This window comes from Arachis stenosperma, chromosome 6 (assembly GCF_014773155.1).
Source record: "Arachis stenosperma cultivar V10309 chromosome 6, arast.V10309.gnm1.PFL2, whole genome shotgun sequence".
Lineage (NCBI taxonomy): Eukaryota > Viridiplantae > Streptophyta > Magnoliopsida > Fabales > Fabaceae > Arachis > Arachis stenosperma.
This window is the reverse complement of record NC_080382.1, coordinates 29,308,210-29,317,690: the sequence shown is the minus strand read 5'-3', so window position 1 is coordinate 29,317,690 and position 9,481 is coordinate 29,308,210. Positions and strand designations below refer to the sequence as shown.

General features: G+C 38.7%; 1 pseudogene; it reads left to right on the top strand.

Moving 5' to 3' along the window:
* The first annotated feature begins 9,036 nt into the window (after nt 1–9,036).
* On the top strand, nt 9,037–9,132 carry LOC130937115 (small nucleolar RNA R71; annotated as a pseudogene).
* Nucleotides 9,133–9,481: the final 349 nt, after the last annotated feature.

Here is a 9,481-nt window from a genome sequence, read left to right as displayed (position 1 = left end):
GTGTTCTCGTGCCCCAAGCACAACACTAGCACAGTTCTGGCATAACTCTCTGGAAAATGGCTGGGCATTGGGTGCAGCACAATCGGCGCGCCCGCGCACATCACGCGTACGCGTGGATGGCACTTTTTCGGAAGATCGGCGCGCACGCGCCAGGTGCGCTCACGCGCAAGGGGTCATTCTGCTAAAAATTTTCTAAGTTACAAGCTGCAGAATTCACAGGTTTAAACCCCAATCTTCCAACGGACATAACTTCCTCATTTTAAATCGTTTTTCACCCGTTCTTCGAACGGCATGGACATCCCGGCAAATTTCATTTCTAAACAGATTTGGTACAAAACAGAGATCCGTAGTCCAAGTTATGTCCCACCAAAGTATGCCCAAAACCATATTTTTCATAAAAACCACAAAGTGCCATTTTCAAAACAAGCCATTTCCAATTCTTTTCAAAATCAATCAAAACATGCCAATTTCATCCCTTTTCTTTGAAATCAATCAAAATATATCAAATTCAACATCAAGCCTCCTCAACTCACACATTGACACATTACCACAATATACAAAATCACTATCTCATCATTTTAGCCCACTTCACCCAAGTGGCTCAAACTCAAACATATTGACATATCATATACTATTCCTCATGCCAATTCTCAACAACATCAATTCCAATAAACCATCATTGTACATAATCAATATCATACTCACCATCAACATGGTTCAACCCACAATTCAACCATAACCAATCATCAAGCATATATCACAACATGCATGTTTCTCATACATCATACCACCAAGGCATCAATAATCATCATCACATATATGACCACATCATATATCTCAATCATTCAACAACATCCACAATTCAATGCCTATCTTAGGGCCTCTAGCCTAAGTATTTCCTACCACATTACATATTAGATACGGGAAACCGAAACCATACCTTAGCCGAATTTCCCAAGCTCCACCGGAGCACTTCCAAACCACTTATCCACAAGCTCTCAAGGCCTCAACACCTCCAAGAACAGATTTTTCACCACCAAACCCTTTCCAAGCTTTTCAAAGTCACCAATCAAGCTCCAATATCCACACATACACAACCTAAGCCACAACCATCATACCCATACACAACATCTCAAAACCCAAACATCATAAAATCACAAATTACACTAGGGTTGAGAGTCTTACCACACCCAAGGTCCAAGGAGACAAGATTAACCTTCTCCTTCAAGAGAGTTGGGTCCTATAACATCAAAGAACCCAAAGTCTCAACATTTTACCCATGAAACTCGAAAATAAGGGCTGGAATTTCGAACAGCAACTCGTGGCTTACCTCAAGATTGATTGTATGGGTTTTGTAGAGCTCTCCGCGGTGAACGCGTGGCCGCAAATGGAGCAGCAATCGGAGCTCTAGATCAAAAGTTATGGTGGTTTGAAGATCAAGTGAGAGAAAGAACTTGAGAGAGTGTTCTTCTTCCCCTCTCTTCAATTTCAGCGTGAGTTTGAGTGTTGTGAGGAGAGAGAGTGCTGAAAACTAGGGTTTTGGTTAAGTTATGTTGGGCCAAGGGCCCACTTTGGGTCCGGTTTGCCCGGTTTGGCCCGTTCGGTCCAATCTTGGTCCGAATTCTATAAAATTGGTACCGAAATTCTCGTCTTAGTCTCCTCTATCACATTTAGCCATAAAAATCACATTTTAGGCTTTCTAGAATAAATTCTCATTTATGGGTTAATTAGCCGTTAATTAACCGGGTTTTACAAGGTCAAGTGGACTAATAGGTTTGATCCTCAGGTCCTAGTCAATTCCTAAGGAAAGACTAGAGTTATTGGAATGCGATTCGATTAGCGAAAATAACAATTATCAATCACGATGAGTTTGATAACTCAAGAGTCTCTAATTAATTAACCAAAGCCAAAAGGGAATATAAATCATAAATAGAGCAAAACAATCATGAGTATGAAATACTTCAAATTATATTAATTAAGAAAATCCTAACATGAATGGTGCATAAGCCAAATAGGCAACATAAGTAATACAAGCATCAAAGTATCTGAAAGAAAAAAGAGAAATACAAAGTAAAAGGAATATTGAACCTGATATGAAGATGAGATAAATCCTAATCCTAATAGAAATCCTAATCCTAAATCCTAAGAGAGAGAGAGAGGAGAGAACCTCTCTGTAAAACCTAAAATTGTGTGTAATGATTGAATTATCTGATTCTGCTCCACTCATAGCCTCTAATCTGTGTTTCTGGGCCGAAAACTGGGTTGAAATGCGGCGCAGAGATTATGCCAGCGACTTCTAAAATTCTGCAGATCGCGCACGTCACGCGGCCGTGTCATCCACGCGTTCGCGTCACTCAGCGTTTCTCGTACCACGCGTGCACGTCGTCTACGCATTCGCGTCGTTCGTGCAGCTTCCGATCCGCGCGGTCGCGTCAGGGACGTGAGCGCATCACTGTGATTTCTTCCATTTCGCACGGTCGCATGAGCCATGCGACCGCGTCACTTCTCGCTGGTCATCTCCTCAATTCCTTGTATTCTTTCCACTTTTGCATGCTTCCTCTTCATTCCTTACGACATTCCTGCCCTATGAAGCCTGAAACACTTAACATACAGATCATGACATCGAATGGTACGAAGGAAAATAAAAATATACAACTAAAAGGGCTTTAGGAAGCAAGTTTTAAATCATAGAACAATTTGGGAAGGAGTTGTAAATACATGCTAATCATATGAATAAGTGGGTGAAAAGCTTGATAAAACCACTCAATTAAATACAATATAAACCATAAAATAGTGGTTTATCACAGCTGCAGTAGATGGTACACCGACATTCATGTTGGACTCTACAGCCTTGTAAAGTCTTGCTTGTTGCAAATGCCGCCTCAAATTCATTTCAGGTTCAGGATCAAAGTCTAACAGAGGTTCCTTGTCCCTGTTCCTAGTCATAACTAGACAGAAAATAAGAAAAGTTGTGACTCTCTATGTTAGAGTGTAGAGAATTCCCTGTGAGGTAACCTGTGTAAAATAATAAAATTAAAACACTAAATAAAATAAAAAAAATAAAATTAAAAAATTACTAGTAAATTTAGGACAAAAAATTAAAATAAAAATAACTAGGGAACACCAAACTTAATTTCAGAAATTTAGGAAAAATATTAGCACTAATATTTGAAAATAATAAGGCAAAAATTAAATAAAATTAAAACTAAAACTCCTAATCTAAGCAATCAAACAACTAATAGTTGTCAATCACAGTCAACCCCTGGCAACGACGCCAAAAATTTGGTGCGAAATTTACAACCATAAACTAACCGGCAAGTGCACCGGGTCGTACCAAGTAGTACCTCAGGTGAATGAGGGTCGATCCCACGAGGATTGATGGATCAAGCAACAATGATTGAGTGATTGGCTTAGTCAGACATACAGAAAATGATGTTTTGAGAGTTCAAACGCATTAATAGTAAATTCAGAATATCAGAAAAGTAAGCAGTAAACAAGTAGTAAACAATATATGGAGAAACAGTTAAGACTTCAGAGTTATCTATTTTCCGGATTGACTTTTCTTACTCGCTATTTTAATCATGCAAGATTTAATTCATGGCAAACTATATGTGACTAAACCCTAATTCCTTGGTCACTTAATTCCAACTAGAGGGTGAAGTTCAATTCTAGTTATATGCCACAGAAACCCTAATGACCTAAATATAAGAGGATTATATGTCACGTATCCCATTAAGTCCAGATAATTAGAAGTTTAGGAGAATATGTTTTCAAGCTATTGTTCAAGTAAAGAGCTTTTCCAAGTTATACAAGAACTCAATTAGAACCAAGGTCATACTTCCGTTCCACCCAAATTCATAAGATAAAACACGAAAACAATTCTTGAAATATAAATCAGTACATGAATTAAAATAGAAAAAATAATAGTATCAATCCATACAATAGATAGAGCTCCAAACCTTAACAGTGTATGTTTAGTTGCTTATGGTTTAGAGAGAAAACTAGGATTCTCAAAAACTGTAAATTGCCGAATGAGGTAGAGGAGAAGAGAAGAGCCCAAAGGGCTGATTCTCTTTCCCTTTTATATTTAATCCTAATTAATGTAAATTATAATTTTTTAAACTAAATAATATCTTTTCCTATTTTAAAAATAATTTTAAAGCTTAATCAGAATAAATAATGATCTTCGCAAGCCTTCAGGTGGAGCGTGGGGACCATGTGATTTATTTAGGTCCATGCTGAACTTGGAAATTCTCAGGTTCAACGTGGATGAGGGCAGTATGCTTCCTTTGTTTTCCTTGTATCCATGCTGAACTTCGGAAATCTCAAGTTCAGTGTGGAGTGATGCGCAAGATGTTCCTTTGGTGCGTTGGACTGGCGCTGAACTTGAGAAATCTCAAGTTCAGCATGGAAGAGCCAGAGGCACTTCCTTTGGAGCATTTCATGTTGGCGCTGAACTTGACCATTGTCAATTTAGTTCAACATGGAGTTCACGCATGTATTCCCTGGGAGGTGTGATGCTGGCGCTGAACTTGAATAATTTCAAGTTCAGCGTAAAGGGTTCAGCATGCATTCTTCACTCTCTCCATTCTCTAGCCTTGAATTAAACTCCGTGAAATTCGTTAGCAATTCAAGTGCAAATTCACGAGGAAAAGACAGAGAAAATGCTCACGCATCACAACACCAAACTTGAATTGTTGCTTGTCCTCAAGCAACCAAAATCAGTACATGATTAAGTTGTGATTTTGCATGAGAAGTGAGAGTTCCGTTATGCTTATGTCTCTTCTTAAAGTGGGGTTTATCTCTTGCAATTCTGAATAGTTATGGCATCTCACTCTCCTTTGAATCAAAGAATTGTCACTGTCATTTGGAATTAGAATTCGGATTATATTATAAACTCTCTGATCTTCATACTTCAGTTTAATCCTTGAACACAGCATACATCCTTTAATTCTCAAGCAACTGGTGCTTTGCACCTTGAGCTTAGCCATGACTTTAAATGTTCTGTCTCAATGGTTAGTTGACTCAAGAACACTACAAGCACTTAACTGGGGAGCTCTCTTTAAATTCTAATTTTTCTTTTAGCTACTCCTAAACAGTGGTGCTCAAAGCCTTTGGCATACTCTGCTAAATATATCTAGCCTCAACTCTAAATATTTTGTCTCAAGGATTGCACAAGAATACCACAAGCATATGACTAGGAAAACAACTCTTTGAGCTTTTAATCATTGTCTGACCTCCCTAGTCATTGATGCTCAGAGCCTTGGACCTTGCTCTTATTCTTCTTTTGCTTCAAGGATTAAATTTTTGTTTACTTCAGAGAATCCATAATAGTTCTCTAAATTCCTATTCCTTATACATTAACATCCCTTGATTCAAATTCGAATATGCAATGTTCATGTCATGCATTTAGAATCACAACAACACCACCACATTTAAGTAAACCAGGGTAATCTCAAATATAACTCAATATCTCATGCATTACATCTTTTCCTTCTTTCTTTTCTTTTGATTTCAAGCTCAATGAGTAATACATGAGACACCCTTTCAGAATAAAAATCAAATAACAGAATAAATAGAAAATAAAACTAAAACCTAGGAATTGAAATCATAATTGATCATGCAATAACAAAATAAGTAGAAAAATAGGAATACAACATAATAAGAACGGGAGGAAATATAGAGTGAAAGGAAATCAACCACCTCAGGCTATGCTCCTTCGTGAATATGATTCGCCACCCTTTGGTGCCATAAAAATAAATAGAAAAGCCATAAGCGAAGCGACAACACTAAACTTAAAAGTTTTCTTGTCCCCAAGCAAAGAAGAACTGAAAGCAGGAAGGGACATAAAAAGATGTACGGAGGAGTGAAAATAAATATTATTGAAAAAGAAAAATAAAATGATAAAAGGACAAGAGAGGTTAAAATAATGAAAATATATATTATCTTATTTTTTTGTATTGTTTTATTTTTTTATTTTTATATGTTTTTATTTTTTATTTTTATTTTTATTTTTATTTTATATATATATATATATATATATATATATATATATATATATAGAAGAGGGGGGATCAATGTATGGGAATTTGGTTGTTGGGGAAGGTTGGGAAGGGGGCAAGGGGGAGGATTGGGGGGAGGGGTTTGTGAGATTTCAGAAGAATATTTGGGGAGGGGGTATGGTAATCAGATCAATGTGATTTAGCTGGGATCCTGATGGATTGCGCCTAGAATTGGTGAAGATAACGTATCTGGCACCAAACTTGGATGGAAAGAAGTTCGGCGTCGCAACTCTCGTATCTGAATGAAGCATTCACCTCCACACTGAACTTGGTGTAAACCAAGTTCAGCGCCAACTTCCCTTTTTTTTTGACGTCGTTCTGCATGCTGAACTTGGAAAATCCCAAGTTCAGCGTGGACCTGGCAGTGGCAATTTGCTTTTTGTCTCGCACATCCCACGCTGAACTTTAGATATTCCAAGTTCAGCGTGGACTCTTGGTCTATTGTTCTCTTTTTACGTCGTTCTCCATGCTGAACTTGGGATTTCCCATGTTCAGTATGGTCCTTACATCAATTGCACGCTATTTACGTCGTTTACCACGCGGAACTTGGAGTTTTTCAAGTTTAGCGTGGACTTGGCAGAGGCAATCATCACTTTCACACGCACACCCCACACTGAACTTGAATGGCCCAAGTTCAGCGTGGATCATACAGATCCAATTTTCCCTGATTCACGTAGACTTGGCGCCGAACTTGGAAATCTCAAGTTCGGCGCTAACCAATCCGAATTAGATGTCTCTAGGGCTGGCAAAAATTTTTCTAAGTGTTCGGTTCCTGTTCTAAAATTTCTGCTTGATCAAAATACACGTAAAACAAAGGAAAAATAGTAAAACTCAATAAAAATCAAATAAATAATAAAACCACTACTACGGAAAATAGACTAAGGATATAAAACCATCGGGTTGCCTCTCAACAAGCGCTTCTTTACCGTCACTAGCTTGATGGTCAGCTCCTCTAAGGAGGAGGATCATAGGGGCTCAGCTCTTCACCCCTCACTGTGAATCTTCTCCCTGTGTCCCTATAAAGTAGCTCAATATGCACCAGAGAGAGGATTCTGTTTACTGTATAAGTGAACACTGGATCGCTAGTCAACACCACCTTCATTCTTGGGCAGAAGTCTTCAGTGGAAATCTTTTTGTTTCTCCATCCCCTGGGTACTTTCTTCTTTTTGGGAACCTCCGCCTTGGCGGATGATGTATTCCCGACACCAAACTTAGGTTTGATGTCAGGAGGAATTTTATTGGTTGTCACCAAAGGAGGTTTGAGCTACAATTTCTTCTGTGCATCATCAGGGGGTTCTTGAAGGTTTGGATCAATAAGCTCAGTCTGTATGCACCTCTCTTCTTCACCTGCTGAGTGTATATCTTTGAAGACATGAAAGACCAGTTGCTCATTATGCACTCTAAGCACTAATTCACCTTCTTCCACATCAATTAGAGCTCTCCTAGTGGCTTGGAATGGTCTTACTAGGATTATAGAGGCATTCTTATCCTTCCCCGTGTCAAGAATCAAAAAATCTGCTGGGAAGAAGAACTTACCCACTTTGACTAAGACATTCTCCACTAATCCATATGCAGGCTTTATAGATTTGTCTGCCATCTGTAATGCTATCCTTGTGGGTTGTGCCTCTTAGATTTGTAACTTCTTCATCATAGACAAGGGCATTAAATTTATGCTTGACCCCAGATCACATAGGGCTTTCTCAAAGGTGGTGCTCCCAATGGTACATGGAATTTGAAAGCTCCCTGGATCTGGCATCTTTCTTGGCAAGTTATTCTGAATGATGGCACTACATTCTTTAGTCAGGACCACTGTCTCATCTTTCTTCAAAGGCTTCTTCTTTGATAATAGCTCCTTCACGAACTTGACATAGAGAGACGTTTGCTCCAAAACCTCAGCAAAAGGAATATTGATTTGTAACTTTCTGAAGACTTCCAAGAACTTTGAAAACTGCTTGTCCTTGGTCTCCTTTTGAAGTCTCTGAGGATATGACATTTTAAGCTTGTACTCAGGAGCCTTTGGCAATGTAGGATAAGTGTCAAGAGAGTTTGGGAATGGGTTGTCCGAACACTTTGGAGGTGCGTGTTCCACCTCATCTTCTCATTTGGAGCTTCTTTTTCATCTGTCTCCTCATTAACTTGTACTTCCGTACTTGCCACTTGTCCACTTATCAAGGTGATAGCCTTGCACTCCTCTCTTGAATTTGGGATTGTGTTACCAGGTAGGCTATTAGTGGTCCTTTGATCAATTTCATTAACTTTTGTGGTTAATTGACCCAGCTAAATCTCCAAGTTCTTGATTGATGCTTTGGTTTTCTGTATAAAACTTGCCATTAGTGCTTCTAGATTAGTGTTCTTCTGCGGTTGAGGAGTTGCTTGCTGAGATGACTGAAACTGGTGGTTATTAAAATTATTCTATTGAAAACCGCCCTGAGAATTATTATTAAAATTTTGTGGCCTCTGAGGTTGCTCTCTCCACCCAAAATTTGGGCGATTTCTCCACCTCTGATTGTTGGTTTTAGAGTATGGATCATTATTGGGTTTCTAAAAGTACTCTCTATGTAATTGACCTATTCAGAAGAAGATTGAGCATAATCATAATTCCGATTTTGCATAAAATTACCTGTCATGTCATAAGGAACCTCTTGAGGTGTATTCTGGGTGTTGACAACTGAAACTTGCATTTCACTCAATCATTGAGTAATTAGATTCATTTGCTAAGACAAAAGCTTGTTCTGAGCAAGAAGAGCATCAACAGCTTCCACTTCCAAAACGCCTCTCTTTTGAGAGATCTCAGAGTTCACAGGATTCATGTTGGAGGAATATAAATATTGGTTGTTAGCAACCAACTCAAGAAGCTCAGTGGTCTCCTCTGGTGTCTTCTTCATGTGCAAAGAGCCACCTGTAGAATTAACTAAGCGTATCTTGGACATTTCACATAAGCCCTCATAAAAGATATCCAATTGAGTCCATCTAGAGAACATGTTTGGAGGGCATTGCCTAGTCAGTAGCTTGAATCTCTCCCAAGCTTCATAAAGGGTCTCACCATCTTTCTGTCTGAAAGTCTGAACCTCCACCATTAGCTTAGTCAGTTTTTGAGGTGGGAAAAATTTAGTCAGGAATTCAGTGACAACCTTATCCCAAGTATCCAGACTCTCCTTGGGTTGAGAATCTAACCAAAACTTTGCTCTATCCTTCACAGAAAATGGGAAGAGCATGAGTTTGTATACCTCAAGATTCACTCCATTGGTCTTCACAGTATCACAAATCTGCAAAAAATCAGAAATAAATTGATTCGGGTCTTCCTGAGAAAGTCCATGATACTGGCAATTTTATTGCACAAGAGAGATTAGTTGTGGCTTTAGTTCAAAGTTGTTTGCAGCTATAGGAGGCACCACAATACTTTTGACATAAAGGTCTGC